We start from the raw sequence: 21,505 nt of genomic DNA, 5'->3' as shown, positions 1-21,505 counted from the left end.
ATTAGCGTCGCGCACGCCGAGCCGTTGTGTGCGCGCGCTGGAAACGGAGCCCCCGCGGGCATCGCGGCATTCGCAGATGCTCGCAGGGATCTTGCTCAGCCTCAACATAAACACGCCGCTCGGTGTTGGAGGGGGGAAGTTGTGCGCGCAGATCCTTAGAAAATCATAGTCACACCAGAATAAAATGTCGGCTCGTCGCTGCCTCCGACGGAGCCCTGGGAGGTCATGGCCCAGTCGGGCTGTTCTCTCTCTTTGGTAATGGGTGAAATATCATACCGCAGTATGGACTGAGTACGGCTCTTCATCATCGTTGACATCACGTTGCCGTCGACAGCACGGTGCACTGTTCCAATATTTGGAATTTCTCAGCCGATTTGGAGTTCATCAGCAGGGTGGTCCGACGGAAATGAAAGAAAGTGCTTTTTTTGACCAGTTAGTGTTAACTTTATAAGTAGCCTATCATCACCGCCGGTTTCCTGATCGTAAATGCTGCTTCATCTACTGTATTATGCGGTATAAAAAATGCTGAGACTCAAACCGAAAACAAATGTTCCGGTAATGGACAGTTATGGTTATTTTATGTATATTATGTTAAAAATCATACCGGAGTCCAAGCTGCGCGCGTGCAGAGTTTTGTAGCGCGGCGCAGTGAGGGGAAAAGCAGCCTTTCCGATTTTTATTCCGTGTGAGTTTAGATATCAGGTTACAGCCAATTTAAGGTCGATTGTTATGGTGTTTGAAGCGACACCTTGAAATGTGTGTATTGGTGGGGTGGGGTGGTGGGGTATGTGTCGTTTTGGGTTTGAACCGCGGCACACAGGGGGTCAGGATTTATGTCGGGCTTTACGTTTAGAGTCCATTTGGACCCGTGCGTGTCGGTCTGAACGCCGTTTTTATTATGGGGTTAAGATCGTGTGAGAGATCGTCTATAGGTGTTGTGAGAGCGTTTCACCCCCAGGGCGGAGCAGATATTCAGGATTTATGTTGTGTTCCTCGCTCGGAATGCCCTCCGAAGGCACTGCTCTGGCCAGGAATCCATCACGTGCGGCAAGGGCAAAAACCACAGGGTGAAACGGGGGGGGGGGGCCTGAGGAAAGGAGTGGTTTTTGGAACATCATGACCGAGTTGGTAGAGGGGGGGGTCCCACCATGGCTGCCACAATCATGACATTTCGGTTGAGGATTGCCGTACAATTGAATGTGTTCATTAGGTCCAACTTTGCTCTGTGTTCACTGCGACACTTCTTCAATTGTCTTGAAATTCCCCCCTAGATTTGGGTGAAATCATGACTGTAGAATCTCACGACTCTACAAAATTATGAGCTCAGACGATTGCGATGAGGCGATCGCGTCGTAAGTGGGACGGCTCTAGTTCCAAATTATTTTTGGAATTATTTTTATTACGATTTAATCGCGCCAGCTTCAATCACACCGGCGGCTTCTCCATCAAAAGCGAGGATGGAGATTTCCGGATTCACCGGACTCCACCAAAGCAACAACGCCAACCAACATGTGGTTTGACACAAGCCTCCATCGGGCTTCTGCGGTCACTGAGAACGAAGCCTGGTGTGCCGCGTACAGTGTAATCTGATCGGTTACGGTATAGGATTAGAATCCATCGCGTTTCACTGGGCATGACATGCCACAGCAACAGGGTAATCAGCCGCTTTCGGCTCCTTTCCATCTGGATTAAGTTGTTTTTAATCTAATAGGGCACTTTGCAAACTGTCAGCACGCAGGCCTGGTCTGACGGACCCAGACACAGCAACATGAGTCAGGCTGTTGTGGGGTGCTGCTGCTGACTGGGTTGCTCTCACCTACTGTGTGTGTCTGTGTGTGTGTGCGTTTGCGTGTGCGTGAGCGCGTGTGTGTTGCTGACTTAGATGCTGTCAGCTGTGCGTCAGCCATCTTGACACCGACAGTACACTTCAACTTTTCCAGACCTCTGCCGTGACAGCCAAATGGCCACTCCCGCCGTCGACGAACGCCACGGCTGCACACAAACTGGCACACACACACACACACACACAAAAACACACACACGCGGGTTGCTGAGGTGACTACTGTAATTAGGTGTTGAAAAATGTTAAAGCAAAGCTGAAATGACAACAAAGTCCAGCTTTCACAGGGTCAACTCGAAATCTTGCACATTTAAATGTGAGCAATGCAATTAAGCGTGTGAGGAAGTGGATCCATGTGGTCTGAGTAGAAAGGGTGAGTGTTAGTATCCATTGCTGTTAAATCCTACATGTATGGGGTTTTTTTTTTGGCCTCGCACTCCGCCCACATGAGTGCAGCGTTGTATTCACGGTCATTTCAAGGTGGACTGTGGGGGGGGGGCAGTGAGGTGCTAAACCAACGTGACTTGACCACTTGAGTTGCTGCTGACGCAGCTAAATCCTCCCAGAGTCCTCACAGAGACCCCAAAGTAATTGAGTCTTGTCAAAAGCTTTGTCACCACCAGTGAACCGAAAATGTGTCTCTATGTGTAAACCACTGACAACGAAACAGAAGTGAAAAAACCCACGGGCGTAGCATTTCACAAAAAAAAAAAAGAAAAAAAAGAAATGCTGTTGAATTGAGTCGCCTTGTTCCACGATTGTGGGAGTGAAAATTCAGAGCGGCTTTGAATACGCAGCTGGGAGTGTCAGCGCCCCGCTCCAGTGGCCGCGTCGGCCCCGGGGTGACTGACTGTTCCCATCAGCCGAGGTTGTGCGTCGTTATCTGCGGTTAGACCTTTACCTCTCCCACGACCTTGACGCCGCCTCAGTGGAGAACGTCCAAGATAGCGCCGCGCCACGCCAAACGTACGCACGGGTGAACGTGCGCGCGTGCGCACGCTTTCGAGGGAATGCCGTCGCCACGCGCCGATGTGCTCGTGCCTTCCACGCGCGGGGCCAGGGGGCGGGAGCGGACGCCGCAGCCTCGCCGATCCCTCAGCCCTGGAATGAGTGATGGATAGAGACGGGCTAGGGGTCAGGGAAGTTCAACCGATACGCCCTCATGTGTAACCGGAACCGCAATCACACCTCGCTGTGCCTTAGAAGCCCCACCCCCGGTCTCAAGGTAAAGTAGGCCAGCTGGCATTAAACATGTTCTCCCATTCAGGGCCAATCGGTCGACTAATGGATGCCACCCATCATCAACTGGGTGTTGGCTCTTATTTGCCATTGCGCTTTTGGGATGATATACAAGCTAATTCATCCAGCACTCATTTATCTGAGGGATAGTGTACGTCGAGTAGATATCACGAGGACCGAGCCATGAATATCAAATGGCACTGGTAGCGTTATGCACTACGGCTACACTGCCATGTGCTGACTGAGCTTGAGATGGCGTTAAAGGGATATGGAGGTTTTGCATTTGATTGTATATGTACCTACTTGATATGAATCCATACACTGTCAGTCACTTTTAGAGATTTAGAGTCTTTTTTTTCGGCTTTCTCACCTCCCTTGCCGTCTCAAAAACCCTACTTCTGACTAAACTATGACCGCGTCCCGTCTAAGCGTCCAAATCTTCACCAGTTATGGATAAAGGAGTATTTTGGGGGCGTGTTGTTGAGACTGTAAAGTTACTTCATGGTTGATGCGAGTGGAAAAATAATCCCTTTACCAACTGCTAGCCTACTATTGAGTCGCTTGTTCACATGCTTGCATGTAACCTTTCAAACAGTTCCGTACTTTATTAAAGTTCATGTTTTTTCCACCGAAAATGGGTGTCGGTGGAGAGTGTAACCAAAGAAGATCTTTTGGTGAGAGTGAGTGGCGGTGTACGGACGAATCACCGTGGGCGTGGAGGTGCGTGGGCTGCACACAGAAGGTTAACCCTAACCCAACCGCCTGAAGCGGGGGTAGCAGCGCGCGGCCTGAGCCGGATGAGCAGCGCCACGCAGCAGGCTCGGCTGACTTTACGCTTCACCGCCTTAGTGACCGGTCTATGGATCAGGTTCATGTCCCGCCGGCCAGAGGCAGCCCAACAATATCAGCCGAAGGAGAAGAAGGAGATGGAGGATGAGTGTGGGGACGACCCCTTCATCTATCGATTTTGTGTCCCATATCCCTGGCCCAACATGGCACAATTGGTAAAGGGAGTGAGGGTTGAAGCGAAGGAAGAATAACTCATGCAAACCTAGAGAGTAAAAAAGGATCAGGACGATATATTGCCCTTTGTCCGTTTACTTCGAACTTCTTTTACTACCGCTGCTTTCAAGGGGAGTCATGGGGCACGCAATACTCATCTTCGTTATAGCCGACATCCGCCGCGGTTATTCATCGAAATTTTGTTGTCCTTTGGAGGGAAGAGGAACGTTGCTTCCCTGCCACCGTCCTCTTACACATATTGAAATCCTCCTGCGGGCAACGCTTGACCCCTTCCATCCCCCTGAACTGTCCCAACCAGGGGGATTGAGGTGGCTTGGACATTGTGGTCCTCGCCGAAACGGCGGCCAAGAGGCCGGGACGACCGCAGTCATTGATGAATCGCTGGACCAATCACGGCTGCAATCGGAATCAATGAAGACATTTTGAGGTTTTGCGGTTTCACAGTCTGACAGCTATTCCTCACCTGAAAAAACTGCCCTGGCCAAGCGACCACGTTGTATAATTACTGTATCTGACGTCTCCCGAGGAAGCCTGTAAATGACACACTGAAGCCGACAACAAGGTGTTTAACCGTCCCTCGTCTGTTTACAAGAACCGCAAATCCTAGTATGTGGCGAGGACGAGATGAGATTATTAAACTGGGAACTTCACAGTATGTCTGTTCGCTGAGGGGAACGTGCCAATGTCAGTCTTAGTCATCTGTCTTTCTGGATATCAGCCATTTCATAGCAACACCATGCTTTCCACATTGTTTGCTGTTAAATCCCCTGTTTGTCTGCCGTGACATTCTATGTGCCTCCATTCAGGGAACACTGTTATTATGGATTTGGGGCCTCCCCCATTCCCCAGCCTATTACATTATGATGCCCGGGGGGGGGGGGGGGTGCTGCTGTTTCAGACGCAGTAATGTCCTTCTGTGCGTTGACCGGTAGGCCTGAGCCACAGAGGGCTCTCCGATCGGCCATTCCTTTGGTAGGCGGCTGTAAAGACTCGTAGGGTCTTTGTTCATAGAGGGAGATACATTTAAAGGGGGAGGACTTGGAAAAATCAGCGGCCGCATCAGAGGCAGACACCGCATGTGGACTGTACGCCATGGAAATCTAAAATGACATCATAGTACATAAACAAGACCACAAGATACCATAAGACTCATACCTTGTGTTATCTCTCTCTCTCTCTCTCTCTCTCTCTCTCTCTCTCTCTCTCTCTCCTGGTGACCATGTCTCCGTTGGGCAGTTTCCTTGGTTAAGTCAAAGGCTGACCATGGAAGATAACCGACTATTGTCCCCCAATTTCACCATGTTTGCCGAGCTCTCTGCGTGTGTTTGGATGTGGGTTTAGGTTTTTTCGGTTTGGAGGCTGAGGACGCTCGGCGGGTGGGGGCCGGGTGGGGCAGGCAGGTTGGGGACAGATGGCTTCGTGGTCTGCTCCGCTGTCTGGTGCTGTCCACCTGCCAAAGATAAGGCGAAAAGCAGACCACTCCACATCATCCACTCCCCTCTGGATGAGCCGCACAAGCAGACCCCTCTCTTTCTAGTATTCTGCCACGCTGCAGTTCACAGGAACCTCAGTTTGCGGCTGATTTGTCGTCATTCATAGACCGTTTGATAGCAAATCCAAACAATCGTTAAACAGGTGCATTTTCGAGTGTGTTATTTATTGGGGGTAAGTGATATATTGTTATAATATCGTGATCTAATATATTGTGACAGTATGTGTTATGTTGTGTTTACCAATGTCTGTGTTCACATGCGACCATGATGATGATGAAAAAACGGAACTGCTTCGACATTGCCAGTATTCCACATTGTTCTTCTCCTCCGCTCTATACAGTTTGACCTCATGGGGAGGGTGCAGCACATAGTGTACACACACATACATACATATAGAGGAGTCATCCTTAACAGCAAGGGTAGCAAAACACACACGGAGCGGCGGCTGTTCAGTGGAGAGAGGGATCTCTACTTGTCAACGTTTTTATTAAACACCTTTCTGCTCTTGGTCTTCACCCCCGCAAATGGATTGCGATGCACAGCGCTTCAGAAAGGTGGAGGTAAATGCACGACCAGGCCGCGGCCGTTTAATGAGAAGCGATAATGCAGAGAAGCTTTTAGACTCCCCCCCCCGCCCTTCCTCCATAACACTAAACCGGAGAGGAGCCGGTCTGCAGCAGCGGTCTCAGAGTGGAGATGGTTTCCCAGAAAACCCATTTGCAATATTTGTGGTGAAGTGCCGTCTTCGCCTTCCCTCTGTGTTTTCTCTACTTTGTGTAATGTCTCTGCACTTTAGTGTCCTTTAAGTACTTAGGACTCTGTTTGATAATAGTGAGCAGGAGCTTGTCGACTGTTTGCCGTCTGTTGGTCTATCATTTTGGTAGCTGCTGTGGGGGTGGGGGGCGTTATCAGCGTATGGAGCTACTCACTTTCTAAATATGGAAGCAGGAGAGCTGGTACCCTGGCAGGCTGCCTTAATGACACAATGTGAAAGGCTACAGTGGTGCTTAAAGTGGTAATCCGTAAGATTATTTTGTTTGAGAAAAGCCCATGTTTTATACTTTATTTGGCTTGCACGGCAAGTCAATGTATTTGCATGATGTATTATGCACATACAGTATGGATTTGGTGGTTATAATAGGCAGAAAGAAAAACATTCCCAGCCTGTCTTTGCCAACAAAGAAGGCTTTGGAGAGACTGATGAACACAACGCAGACTGACGCACTGACTCACGGATAGACTGAATGAATGACTTGACTGACAAATATCAGCCTAATAACAGACAAATATCAACTTTTAAATATAGGCGTGACTGTTATTTTAAACAGAATGTCAAATAACCATACATTGAGGTCATCACAGGTAGAAGGGAAGGATAGTCAGAAAAAGACATGGAGATTGGAAAACGCAGTGAAGAGGACCCGGCGTGTGCAGAGGACAGAGGGAAAACAAAAACAAATTCATCTGGCTGTGACGAAGGGCAAACAGCGAAAGGTACGGTGAGAGGAGAGGGAATGGAATTCTGGGATACCTGAGAGAAGGGTAGAACCAGATAGACGCTGAAACGGACCTGCCGTGCTCATGACAACTATAACCCTCACTCTGACCCTTCCTCTTACTCTGCTCGCGCCTGTAAACGCTACGTTTCGGGAGGTTCCCTTTTCCGAATTTTAGCCTGCCGCATCTCCGTAGGATTGCAAAAGCAGTCCACCCCCCGGAGGCTGGCGCAGGAGATGGCGGGGAATCAGGCCGGGTCGTGGGTGGGGCGGGGCGGGTGGGGGGGGTTTTAGGCTGCTGAGCTTTGTAATTGGGGAAACCGCTGAGTTGCTGATGTCAACTTTTGTATCTGTCTCCAGCCTCTGTCTCTTTTCAAGGGACTAAATCTCTTTTCCTCCCATGCCGTCACATGTCCACATACCCCAAACCCTCCCAGAACCATGTGTCGTACGTACACCCGCCACGCGTGTCATCCTACACGGCTACATATGCAAATGCTTCGACGCCGCCGGTCGTCACCCGGCTTCGATCGGTAGCAGTCGCAGTCGCAGTCATACGTACGGGTTAGTCATTTTGCAATTTTGAAAAAAGTAGATAGTTCTCACCGGGACCTGTTGCACAAACTGTGTCTCTCTATGATCTGCAATAGGCAAACGCTTCAAGATCAATGCTGCTTTTCCAAACTGCTGTTTAATCTACCAGCAAATCGAAAATATGAGAGGAACGGGATCATCTTTGGAGTTAATGTCCCTTTAAAAGTACTGCATACAGCTTTATATATATATATATATATACTGCAGACTAAAGCTACTGCATATAGCTTGAGTCTGACGTAGAATAGATCGGTAATTCTATTAATTCGAGAACAATCCTGGATTTAGTTTTTCTTACTTTGCAGCCCTGAATTAAATAGACTTTTGTCTATTTGGTCAAAGGCCGTCAGCGAATGTACACGAGAGAGAGGTCGTACATGATGCAGTACTCCTGGTCTTGTTTTCAGTTATCTCGCCTTGCTCACTCCGACAAAGGGCAGCTTGGGATGCACGGCGACTCCCGTCACTCGTGTGCACCTGCAAGCGGTCGGGGCCCTGTTGTTATGGCGACTGTGTTGTCATGCAGGGGGCCGTCCACCAGAGTCCAGTGTTTGACTGTGAAACGGAGCCTCTGGCAGGTCAACACAGGGGGGTGGGGAGGGGGAGGGGGAGGAGGAGGAGGAGGAGGAGGAGGACACGGAGGGAGAATGAGAAGGAGAAGAAAAAAGCACGATGAAGACCCTTCTTTATGAATTCTTTCTTGGTTCCCTCTGGGCTTTGAACTGTCTCTCACTTTGTTCCGTTTGCTCTTTCTTTCTTTCGTTTTTTTTTTTTTTCTCTCTCTCTACCCTTGCACCTCTGTCACACTATCGCTCGTGCTGCTCCGCCCCTCTTCATCTTCGGATGGAACCCCGTTATTTTGACACCGGAGAAAGAAGCCCTTTTCTTTCACCTCATCGCTCTCTCCCTGGTCCTCTTGGCCGGCCGCCCTCGTCGTCTCCGACCCTCTTCACCTCCTCTGTTGCATTCGTTCCCGTCTTCTCCTCGCACCGTGCCTTCTACCTTGCGGCCTCTGCTCCTCTGGAACCTGTTTCCGGGGTGACTCTTCCTGGCGGTCTGGCTATCGGCTCGCTATCGATCCGACGTGGTGCGCCGGTGTGTGGATTTCACCTGGACAGCTGAGCAGTCAGTTGGAGGAAATCCAATGCACCACCCAGGTTTTCCCCCCTTCGGCGTCAGCGCAATTCCCCCCCGGTCCCAGACGGAGGAGAGACGGGCGACTCCAAACCCTGTGAATATGGATGTTAATATTGAACCTTAGGGATGGGTAAACCCGGCAACTCGGACCGCGGAGAAGTCACTTGAAAGAGACAAGTTAATTAAATCATCCGTGAGTAGTTTGATTCAAATTTGCGGTATTTCCTCACGGGTTTTACACGAGGGATGTGCCAATCCAATACTCAGTATCGATATCGGTCCGGTACTGGCCAAAATCACTGGATCGGATATCGGGTGGAAAAAATATATAATAATGCTTCCGTGTCAACCTGGTGAAGTCTGACATGGCTGCAGAAGCCCCCAGCCCACTGTATCTACACACTACAACTAATGAAAAACGATACCCGTCACCAGAATGACTTCTAAACATGAAGAAAGAATCCGTAGATACCGCGACACGCGCCCCGCTCACTCCCACCCCCCATCCGCTCGGCGAGAGAGAGAATTCAAAGTGCCTTCCTTAAAAAGAGATAAAAAAGGAAAGAGGATAGAAAAATAGAGAAATTAAAAAATATGTCTGCATGTAGAAGAGTTCCTCATTTTTGATACTTTAAATGACACTATTTGCTTATATTAATTATTATATTATATATTAAAACATATTGTTGATATTTGTGACAAAGACACAGCATCTTAGTGGAATTCCAAACACCCGGTAACACCCGCTAACATCCGGCATTTTTCATTGGTGGGAAGAGAAAGTTTAACCGACTCCACCTCCGATCGACTCTGATGTGAAGAGGACACCCGGGTCGACCTGCTCATTTTGGCCCCTTCACCTTGAAATTCCGGAAGCCGGCGTATAAATAGACAGGAATATCCGTGTATCATCCGCATGGGGGACAGCAAAATGTTGTGAGTGTGGGGAACGCTCCGTGGGGACCACAGCAGAGGACCCCCGCGCTCCCCGCCGGCCACACGCTCCCCGCCGCTGAAGGCCTGGTGTGCCCATCGGCCGGGGCCCGTTCACGCTCATGGAGTATCCGTGCTACATGATCTATTCTTTTGAACGGCTCAAAATACTTTTATTAATTATAATTTTAAGTTTTACAGTTTTATTTGTTGTTTGTTTAAGTTTCTGTCTCCTCTACCCTTTTTTTTCCCCAATCACACTGGAGCCATGACACGCACCTTTTTCCGACGTGTTTGTGACGACAAACGTGACGCACCAGGAAAATTTCTCCTGGCAATGGGAAAGGTGTCAATCGGCTATTTTTAGCGGGTTGCCCCGGGCTTTTTTCAACCCACTAATTTCGGTGTGTAAACGGTACTATTAAACTGATCGACAGACTGATGTCTTTGTGGTCGGCAAATGCATTGTGTGTGAAGCAGCAGTGGAAGTGGCAGATTCCACACCTCATTGTGTTCCACGTCCACAGAGACGTTTCACATCCCAGGAGACAAGAAGCTGAATGAGAAGACAGGTACTCCGGCTCTGCATAACTGGCTCGTGCTGTGGGATGTGCATTTCTTCCTTTAGGGGAGAAGAATATTTGTGCCATAGTTCTAGCACGGTGTTTTTTAGATGGCCAGGTTAGACAAAGTGCGCCCGGACAAATGTACCTCACTGGTTTCATGTCCGAGGTGACGGAGGACAACAGTGTCCTTGAGCTCCCTCCCTCCATCTCTCCCTCCCTCCCTCTCTCCCTCCCTCCAGTGAGAGCAGGAAATATCCTCCGCGCTGTGCATGTGTATATGAATTTCAAAGTTTTTGGTAGCGAACTATACAGACGTCCAGACGGGGGGATGTTCTCCCGATAGAGGTGTCCATACTGTACGGTTGTAAGTCTTTTTCATGGCGACCCCGAGTTCCTCCCCCGGGTTATTGCCGTGAAACCAGGGGAGCGAGGCGACGTAGGAGACAGTTGGATTAGTGCAGAGCTGTTGATGTCGCCTTTGGGCAGACAAATATATCCCCTTTACTGTTGGCTGTCAGAAAAACTAAAAGAGTGGGTGTGCAGGAGCCATTCCAAGAAATATTACGGGAATTATTTATTTTTTTCTATTGTTTTCATCGCAAGCGGTCGCGAGCGTTAGAATTCACCGCAGGTCAAGCTGTTTATCTGCTCGGATATTCATAAGACGAGGTCCTAGATGTTTACGTGGTCTGAAAAGTAAAATCACTGCGTGTACCCCTGTGACACCGTCCCACTATTCCCTTCTGTTCCGCACGCGTTCACAGTTGAAAAATCCATCCCTGAAGCCGACACCCGAACCCAAATTGAGGTTGAGAGATTGCTATGTTTGGAAATAACTTCGCCGAGACAATGGTGTGATTCACCTTTTTTTGCAATAAAACTAAACAGTGTTTAGCCATTTTACTTTGACGCCTGAGCAGAAAACACCTCCCCATAGCACCGGTGGCACAACGTCGATTCAGCTCCCCCCTCTTCATTTTATTTCCTCGGACTATGAGCTGAACCCTTATTTATGACTGTTGACAGGCGCTATTGATTAACCCACAGAGGAATTATTTAAGACCTGTGTGTGTGTGTGTGTGTGTGTGTGTGTGTGTGTGTGTGTCTGTCTGTCTGTCTGTCTGTCTGTCTGTCTGTCTGTCTGTCTGTCTGTCTGTCTGTCTGTCTGTCTGTCTGTCTGTCTGTCTGTCTGTCTGTCTGTCTGTCTGTCTGTCTGTCTGTCTGTCTGTCTGTCTGTCTGTCTGTCTGTCTGTGCGCGTACACGCGCCAAGTGTGTGTTCTCAATTGTGTGTTCTCAAGAGTGTGTCAAAATAGCTAATTTTCCATAAGCGGGCTTGGCTTCCGTCCCTCTTCCTTGGTTCACCTCCGCCACCGTTGCCATGACAACCCCGCCGTTTCCAAGGAGCGCCGCTCGCTGCTGCTGTAGTAGCGCGAGGGGACCCGCCATCCGCCAGCCGCCACGCTGGGCCCGCCTGTTCGGTTCCGCGGCATCTCTCGCAGGCGTGGAGCGAGGTGTGTCTCCTCCGCCACGTGCTTTTCATTCTTTCGGCCTTTCATTCCCTCTCTCTCTCTCTCTCTCTTTCTCTTGCTTGCTCTCTCTTTAGCTATTTCTCTCTTTATCGTGTCCTCCTATTCTCTGCTTTTCACCAATGGATAGCTCTGGAAGTTACCCAGAATGCAAGTATGATGCCGTTGCCCATGACAGTAGTGAGTGAGTGAGTGAATGAGTGAATGAGTGAGTGAGCATGTATTTTGCAAATGTAAAAACACAAATAAAAAGAGCTTGTAACCTGTAATGTTCCTTATTATCAGACCGCCAGGGGCAAAATGGAAATCCCACCACAGCGACCACAGGCCCCATGTCCCGGTGGGGGGGGCTTCTTTCCTTTCTCGAGGCTGCAAGTTAGCACAGTGTCTATCGCCTCGTCCGGGGGACGGCCCAGTTTACGCCGACTGGTTCTTGTTACGGTTCACAGCGACTTCGTAAACGGTGAGGACGCAAAAACGAATAGAAGGCAGCAGCCGGCTTAACCGACATTCGTGTCTCCCCAAACCCACAGTCCCATTCAGAATCCCCACGCAGTCACAGCCGATGCAGGTTGATTCCATTTGGCTTTCACCAACAGCGATCGAATTTGGGTCTCATCATGATTTACCTTTTCTACTTCTTTGCCTCTGAGTGTTGTTTGGCGTCGATCCTGATTAACCCCAATCCCTCCCTTCTCACCCGCTATTCAAATTCTTTGCTGTGGAATAATTGTGAACAGCGTCTTCCGTAGGTTTCAGGCTTGTGGATTTCCGTTGCTGCGTGGGGGCCCGGCTTTTAGTGGGGTTTGCAGGGCGGGGGCCCGAGCTTCACAGCTCCCCAGCTCCCCTTCGGTTGTATACAGCATGGTGTGTTTTCTGGGGGGCGAGTGGTGGGGGTGGACAAAGGCTGTCCCCAATACCAAAGGACAAGCCCTAATCCTCTCTCAAACTGCCCCCATTGACTGTTGGAGGGGGGCCCCCCCTCGCCCTACTCACCCTAAAATAGCATCTGGCTCCACTGTTGTTCTCTGTAGCTACTCCATCAGCGAGATCTTACAGAGACACGTATCAGTTCAGCGCATTTTTTAAAATTATGTCCACATATACCGAATGCCAATACCTGCATCTTAAGTATTTAATAGAGTGGTTACTACTGTAAATATGTCGAACTGCTGCTCACTACCCCTTGTCCATTGTGGTCAGCTGTTTTGGTAAATATTTGCAGGCATTACCTCTTTTTGCCTAAACCATGTCCAATGCACTTGTCAAATACACTTGTTTCTGATGCACACACACACACCCTCTGGTGTTTGTATGTCTCACTAGTAAGTAGAAGGTGTAGTAGAAGTACACCTGTAGTAAAAGGTGTGTGTGCTTCACGAGTAATAATGTCCATGGTAAAACGTAAACTTGAAATAAACACCATCTGTCTCACACACACACACACACACACACACACACACACACACACACGCACACACACACACACACACACACACACAGACAGACAGACAGACATAATATGGTATTATGCATGCCTTTGGTGCAAAATTGGCCCCTTTCTATGCAAACATGCCTCCTTGCAAAAAATGTCCAATTTCACAAACACATATATATATACAGCCTCACGCAGTGAAAATATTACCATCTGCAGAGACCTGGTGGTAACTACGCAGAGACGACAAAATACTTTTTAAAAAGCCACCGTTGCACGAGTGTCAGCAGAGAGATGGTGCAACTGAAGCACATTTATCAGGGTTGTCACACCCAGACTTAAACTCTTTACTCTGGAAATAATATTTTGACATTATTATTATTATAATTATAATGATGATGATAATAATAATAATAATAATAATAATTAATAATAATAATAAAATTACTGTCACGGCATCTGAACGTAGCAATGCCTTGAACGGGGAAGTCTGTGGTGTTTTAAAATGCACTCCAAAAGTAACTTGACGCTGAATAATTTGTTGTACGAATAAGGCGTCACAAACGTTTACAACAACGGTTTCATATTCCTATAAAACTCAGAAGATATCCAAAAAACAATAAAAGTTATAGGGAACAGCGATAAAGTGGTCAAAACTGGCATTGAACCACTGATGGCATTGAACCTCATCGGACCATGGACAGCGCCCTGCGTGCCTGCGTACTGAGATATCCGTCATTGGGATTTGAAAACAATGGAAATTGTGCATTGAGCGTCTTCGCACACTTCACACTTTATAATCAAAACAACTCCTGTCCGACAATTATTTTAAGATTCATATTTACTTAAGACTGATAGCTCGCAAAACAGGGGAGTGTTGAGAAGCGGCGTGAATGTCTATTGACTCTCCAATGGAGACCCCCCCCCCCCCCCCCCCGGTGATGCATGAATTATTTCCTTTGCCACACGGATCGTTGCCATCGCAAAACAAGGGCAAACTTTATGGCCGTTTGCGCCGGCATATCAGACGCTGAGACACGAGACCCGTTACTTTATTAATTCGCTCCTCGGTATTTTCTTTGTCCGAGGCTCAAAATTAGCTGATAAGCTGGACGCCAGTAGAAAAAAAGGTTTTGGGGGTCAGGGAAGCAGGGAGGGAGAACAACAGAGGTAGAGTGCAGAGGAGAGTGATCAGGGAATCAGGAGGGACGACGGGGGAGGGACGGGGCGGGTGGAGTCATTTGGACGCGTCCCGGCCAAAGTCCTTTCAGCCCAAGCATTTGTTTGTGCTGCTATTTTGGTGTTTAACTCCCTCTCTCGCCCCGCGCTACTTCAGCAACCTTGAGTATCCAGACCCCGTCGGCCCACGCCGCCCCAGAGCCACGCTGGATGAATGAGGGGGGAGGAGGGGGTGGGGCGGCAAGGGCGGCAGGGATCGGGCCTTGTTGACGTTTTTAAAAAGGGAGAGGGAACCGGGTGTGAGAGGGAGGGAGGGAGGGTGGGGGCTGCAGAGGGACGGCGCTGTAGGGATTTGGGGGTGTGTGTGTTTGTGTGTGTGTGTGCGTCTGTGCGTGTGGGTGTAGGGATTTGGCGTGTGTCCTTTCTGTAGCGTGAAAGGGGGCAGTTGGCCTAACTGGCGAGGCACACAGCGCTTTGTTTACTTTGCCGCCCCCACCCTGGGTGCTCCCCGCGGCGTTGCCTTCTCCTCCCGCGCTCGTCCTCCAAACCCACTCCTCACCCTCACCCTCACCCTCACCCCCGCTCACCCCAACAAAGTGCTGGGTATCGACCCCGAGAGCAGAAGGGGGGAAACGCTGGTCAGTCGGGGGGGCCCCCCTCGTCTGTGGCGCCGGCGTTGACTCGTGGTCGGTCACCTGAGCACCGGTGGCACCGTGGTCTTTCCACTAAGTGCCCCCCCCCCCCCCTCCCCCGAGGTGGAGGTGGAAGTAGACGCTGACTGACCGACCGGCTGCTTGAGCTGACTGACCACTCAGGGGCTCAGGTTTCACTCTTCCTGAGACGGAGGGAGAGAGAGAGAGAGTTAGAAAGAGGGACCATGGCGGTGGAAGAAGGTTCTGTCTTTCAGACTCCGGTGAGTACTTCACATATTCTTCCTTTTTTGTTGTTGTTTTTTTTTTTTCTTTATTTACTTTTCTGTCTGACGGGTTGAGATTGCGGTTTCGACCGGGTCTTGCGACCCTGGTGTATCGGTTGTGGAGTCGCGAGCCCATAAAGCCATAAAGCGGTGCTGCCCGACACCAAACCGACACCGAGACGTCCCGGCAGGAAATGCCAAATAACTTGGAGCGATGTCAGATGATCGCCTTTCGGAGCATCGGCGGAGGGGTGGTGGGGGGGACTCGTGTGCCGCGGCTGCACTTTGTGTCATTTATAGACACGGAACGTCAGGTCAGCCGGAGCCCCGCGTCCCGTGTGCGCGTGCGTTGGTAGGCATGTTGAACGCTGTTTGACTGGACCCGAAAGAACGTGTGGTTCTGTGTGTGTGTGTGTGTGTGTCCCCCCCACCCCCCGTGGTGAAAACACCGAGTGATTTATTATGACGGCACCTGCGGTGTGCTCGCTTTTCGCCGGCTGCTTTGTCCTGGAAAGGAATCCACCTGTTTTTTCGTCCCTTGGCCGAGCACACGCCGCCCCCCGGGCTCCCGGGCCGTATCTTTAGAAGTCAATCCGCAGAGATCCTCTCGACGTAAAGAACTTTTCAGCTCTGCGCTGTTTAACGCGTCGCGTCGGCGGTGACCTCGTGTGTTGTTCAATGGGAGATGGTTATCGGAGGGGTGTGTTTTTGTGGGGTTTTTTTTTATGTTTTTATTTTCACAGTGCCGTCCGAGACTCGGATATTGAATAACCGAGGCGGATTTATGTATTTCTGCGGAACTCTTGCCTTGTGAAATCCCTGGATGACGTTCTGCGTAATGGATCCCCTTATCGGTGATAAAATTGTGTCAATACCATCCGATGCATCCGTTGAGAGGGAGAGAGAGGGGGGAAATGGAGGCAAAAATAAGTGTATCAGGTGTGTGTGTGTGGGGGGTGGGGGGGGGAGTGGGAAGTGGTGCTGGTGGTGGTGTGATGTTCTCTGGCAGCAGTAGGTGTTTTGACCTGCTGCTCTGTGCCGGGGTGGGGTGGGGGCTGGGGTGGGGGTTGCTGGGGGGGGCTCACGGCTCTCTGGAGCTCTGTGTGTTTTGTGCTGTTTTTCGAGGGGGAAACAATGGAGCTGCTTCTGGTCTCGCCTCCCATCAGCGAGCTCAGCTCAGCCGTGGCCCACAGCACTGGCATCGACACGCCCTGTGTTTGTGCGCGTGTGTGTGTGTGCGTGCGCGTGAAAGAAAAAGAGCCCCGTTTGAGTTTGTTTTTCTGAGTTGCACATTGAGTCCTATCTGACAAAATGCACCAGACAGACACTCCCTGTGCACGTTGTGAGTCAATTCTCATTTGAGCGATTCAAGATGTTGTCCCTTGTTGACACAGTTGGAAAGTGTATTGGAAAATTTGTAATAAGTACATTCCTTTCTAAGTACCGCACCTATTTGAAAGTAAAAGTATTGAGAAAAATGTGTAAAACGTAACAGGCTTGAGTGAAACGTACTCCGTTAAAAAACAACGCGGGGTATTAGTTCTTTAAACACCTCTGACCCCGGCTGCCAGCAGTAGCAGCATATTAAAGAAAGAACGCAGCCTTAAAGCGTGACCTTGACATAGTGCTCTGTCGCTAAGTACATTGCATCGTTTTATTAATGCTTAAGTGTGAGTATGATTTTGAACAAAACACTCAATGAAAAAGTGCATTTAAAAAAATCGACTCAATCACCTCCCTGTAAAACCTCTTTCAGCGCACAAATGGACTCCCACGGACGAATGGGAGCTTTTCCATTATCACTTTTATAGCGACCGAATGAATTCACCCGCATCTTTGACTTTGACAACTTTGAATGAAGGGAGAGCTGAAACGTCAGCTTTTGAAGCCGACCCTCGTTCGTCAGGCCACGCCCTCTGCTTTGCCTGTTTGTCTGCTTCGCGCACACACACACACACACACACACGTCCTCCATTCCTCTTTACATGTAGCAGTAGATTAGTGCCGCCCCTCAGGCTTAGTCTAGTCTTTAATGGCCCCGTTTTCTTTGAACCCCTGATCTGTAGAGGCTTAATCATATTTCTCTTTCTAATCTCTCCCCCACCCTGTCCAGCGCTCGCACTCAGCAAGACCTGAGGATCTCACGAAAGAAATGTTGGTCGCTGGGATTATAGGCACGGAGGGATGAGCGTGGTTTTACGCCGACTAGTGTCTTTTGTTCTATTGGTTACAAGGGTTTAAAGAGGAAATCCATCAGATGGTCCGTGTTGTGTGGATTACACTACAAGTCCCAGAATTCCATTTGAAACGCAGATGTTTTTGTTTTTGCTCCCGAAATCTGTGTTCACCTCTACCTGTACTTATTTTCTCGAAAACATGCCTTTTTCTGATGCGTCGACTTGTTCTGTTTTTCTTTGTCGCTTGAGGAGGTGAGGATATATATTTTTTTCCTCATCCGAGACCGTTTACTGACCACTACTAGTTAGGCTGCTTTGTCAAAGTCACCGCTGCCTCCTTCCGCCTCTTGCACATGCGCCATATTCGCATTGCTGCCGGGGAAGGCAGCAATGCACCCTTGTTGGTGCGGACCCCGCCACCAACAATGGCAACAGCATGTACGCGTACTCCTCTGTGCATATTATGTTATGGATTTGAACACAATGTTATGGATTTCCACCTGAAAGCCAACAACAATGGCTGTGTGTACTCTGAATGAACCACCAGGCATGCTGGACATATATATATATATATATATATATATATATATATATTTAAGACCAAGTCGCTATGTATTTTCAAGAAGTAGTCAAGGCCACACACACAGTAAAGCTTCTCTTTCTATTTGTAAAGAAAGTAACCTTGCCCTCATATTCAGTATCCGTCTCCAAATTTGAATCTGCCTCGTTCTGTAGAAGGACACACGAGGGCGGAGGTGTTCCAGAACTCCTCGGTATGTCCCCCTTGATTTTTTTCTCTGACGTCATACCACGGAGGTGTAAATCTCCGCTGGGTTGTCGGGCAGGTTGTCCGTCAACCGACGCGGGGGGACGGAAACGTTTCCCGTGTCGGGGGCACGAACACGGGGTGAAGCGACCCGGGCGTCGCCACGTCACACGCGGCGTGACGGGCAAATTAGGGACACGCGCTGGTGGTGCGATGAAGGTCAGATGTGAAGTACACAATGACGTCATCTCACATTCATCTGTCTTCTGATAAAACAGTACGTTTTTTGATTCTTCGAGAGCGTGCCGCTGTGCACGCGGTTGTATTTCCACAGTTTGCAAAAACCAGTCGGGAAATGCATCATTTTTCTCACAGTATATGGATTTAAGTAAGGGCTGGGAGGAGGCTCAACTGGAACGTCTCACTACGTTATTAACTCACCCCCCTCGCGTCGCCGCGTCCCCACAGCGGCGTCGTTTCGGTCCCCGCAGGGCGCCGCGAGTCAACCAAAGTCACCGCAAATCACGGAGACCCCCTTGACACGGAATCCATGAGAGTCAAGAGAGCAGGTAGCAGAGGAGGAGGTGAAAGGGAAGTGACACCCCGCGGACACCGGAGCGCAGAGAGCTGGCTCCCGCAGCGAGCCGTTTCTATAGGGATGGTGGCACGGAGCCAGGGGGGCTCCGGCGGGGTCACCCTGAAGGACAATTCTCCGCTTACGGTCTTTGCCCGACACTTAATATACAGGAACGGATTGAAGGTCGTTATATATTACGCTATTAATGAAGGTTAATGGGACACCGTTTTAATTTCAGAACACGCTTTTAATTGTGTCGGTGTTGAGCGCCGCTCATCGATTACAATAGATAGATAGATGGATGGAAAGAAAGAGACAAACCCTTACCATTGTTTTCTAAATTCTCAGTCATTATCTCCACACATTACACAGTGCTGTCTAAATTCGACGGGTGTTAGTTTTGCTTGTACTGTGTTAATGACTGTATTTCCAGGGCCAGTTTTGCACTTTTACTTAGGTAACTTTTACGTAGGTCTAAACACCATTTGTCAAATTGTTAACGCATCTGTTTTTTTCTTTTCTTGTTGATTTAAATGAGCACATCGCTATATTAACCAAGAAATGCACTGGAAATGTACACATACGGGAGCTGCAATTCTAATTATATAGATGCCCTCACATGATACTGTACAAACAATATAACTCTATAATTACGGATGTGTGATTTAGTGCCCCAATAATTTGAAATGGACCCAAAACTGAGGAACTTAGTGAACTTAATGAGGCGTGCTGCGTTTTGCCTTTGAACGTGCGGGTGTTTGAGATAAGAGTTTTCCAGTGTCCCAATCCGAGGTTTTGAAAACAAATCAACACGTGTTTCTTGCCGGGACCATTCCCGTGGTTTAATGTGTCGTGGCATTCTTTGAGGACGCAACTGAAAAAAAAAACCAACAAAAAAAACCAAGAAACTGCCTTTCCCACGGTGGGTGATGCCCACCGAGCTGGACCCTCCCGGGCGTGCGGTGTCATGGAAAGAGGAAGAAGGCGTTTATAAAAGATGGGCTGCGCTGATAAGCTGCACGGGGGCTTCATGGTCCACACCGCGTCAGGGCGATCGCTCGGCTTCCTGTCGACATGAGATCATCAGCGTTCTACTCTTTCACGGATACACGCACGCACGCCTGCAGGCACACGCCGGAGAAGCCACGGATGTATAAATATTTCCCCGCACAACAAGCCTATCAGTGGAACAATCTGAACCCAAATGTCTTGGACGTAAATGAGTTATTCCTGGAAAAAGCACAATGACTCCACCAGGCGGGAGGAGTACAAATGTGGTCGCGTTTCGGCCCCGACCCGAGTGTCTTTGAGCACGGGGCTAATTTTAGCAGGTCTGGGTCAGGTGATAATTCGGGGGAATTCGGTCCCAGAGCCTCTGTTATGGAACACCATGCCCCCCCCCCCCCAAGACAAGCAGTGCTGAGCTTTAGAAAACAAGATGCTTGTTTGAGGGGCTGCTCTACAGAGAGGAGACAAAGGTGCAGAGTTTGCCATTTGTCATTTTGTGTCATCCCCCATGTCCCACACAGATCTGAAATGCAGAAAGACACACACACGCATACACACACACACACACACACACACACACACACAAACTCGCCGCCATCTGCCTCTGTGTGGCTCTCCTTCATCCCTCTCTCTCCCCTTTTCTCCACTCCCATCTCTCCCTCTCCATCTCTCTCTCTCTCTCCCTCTCTCTCTCTCTCTCTCTCTCTCTCTCTCTCTCTCTCTCTATCCTCCCCCCCACCGCCCCCGCTCCCATTCACTCTGTGCCTCTCTCCCCCTCGGGCGCGTGCGGCTTGCACACAGCCACACGTGCACACACGCTCTCACTCACACGCGGGCGTGCGCGGCACATTTGTTATAGGGGCAAAAATGTGCTTGCCTCATCATTTTATTTTTGTGTGCATAGCCCTATTTCTGTTGCGGAAAAAGGGACGGTCAGGCAAGCAGAACAGGCGATGCCCGCTCCGCTTGCCGTAGCGCGGCGACCTGGACTCACGAGACCTCGCTGCTACTTACTACAGGGGGGAAGAGCCGAGGTCTCTCCGGCGACGGGCGGAGACGCGTGGATTTGATTGACGTGACGTAAACAGTTTGCTTTTGGGATCCAGCGGCTGGCCGGCGGCGGCTTACGTTGACGGGATGATACGGCTTTGAAGACTTTGCCGTGGAGTTGTTGCTTTCGGAGACTCCCGTGCCAAACGTGCGCTCGCTTTGAGCTTCTGAAGGAGTTCACTGCAAAGGAACAATGGACCTCATGGGATATCTTTAGTTTTTCAGTCTGCTGTGGTGTTTGGCTTTTTGAGAAGTGATGACTGAGTTCTATCTGGTACGGTAACCTTGGTGAATATTGTTGATTGTGTGATGAGGATGGTTTAGTGTGTGTGTGTGTGTGTGTGTGTGTGTGTGTGTGTGTGTGTGTGTGTGTGTGTGTGTGTGTGTGTGTGTCTAATATGTAATGTGATGTCTTCTTGGTGTAATTATTTTATTAGTCCGCACGTAATGCGGAAGAATGTGACAGTTGTCTGACAGCTGTCTCTCTCTCTCTGTCTCTCTGTCTCTCTCTCTGTCTATCTCTCTCTCTCCCTCTGTCCCTCCCATCTC

General features: G+C 49.5%; 1 protein-coding gene across 1 annotated transcript in view; it reads left to right on the top strand.

The window, feature by feature from the left end:
- The window catches only part of LOC307242257 (uncharacterized protein), a 100,900-nt gene that overhangs the window by 10,313 nt on the left and 69,082 nt on the right, over positions 1–21,505 (top strand).

Source organism: Zeus faber (assembly GCF_960531495.2).
Source record: "Zeus faber genome assembly, chromosome: 16".
NCBI classification, from domain to species: Eukaryota; Metazoa; Chordata; class Actinopteri; order Zeiformes; family Zeidae; genus Zeus; species Zeus faber.
This window is presented reverse-complemented; position numbering and strand designations above follow the sequence as displayed.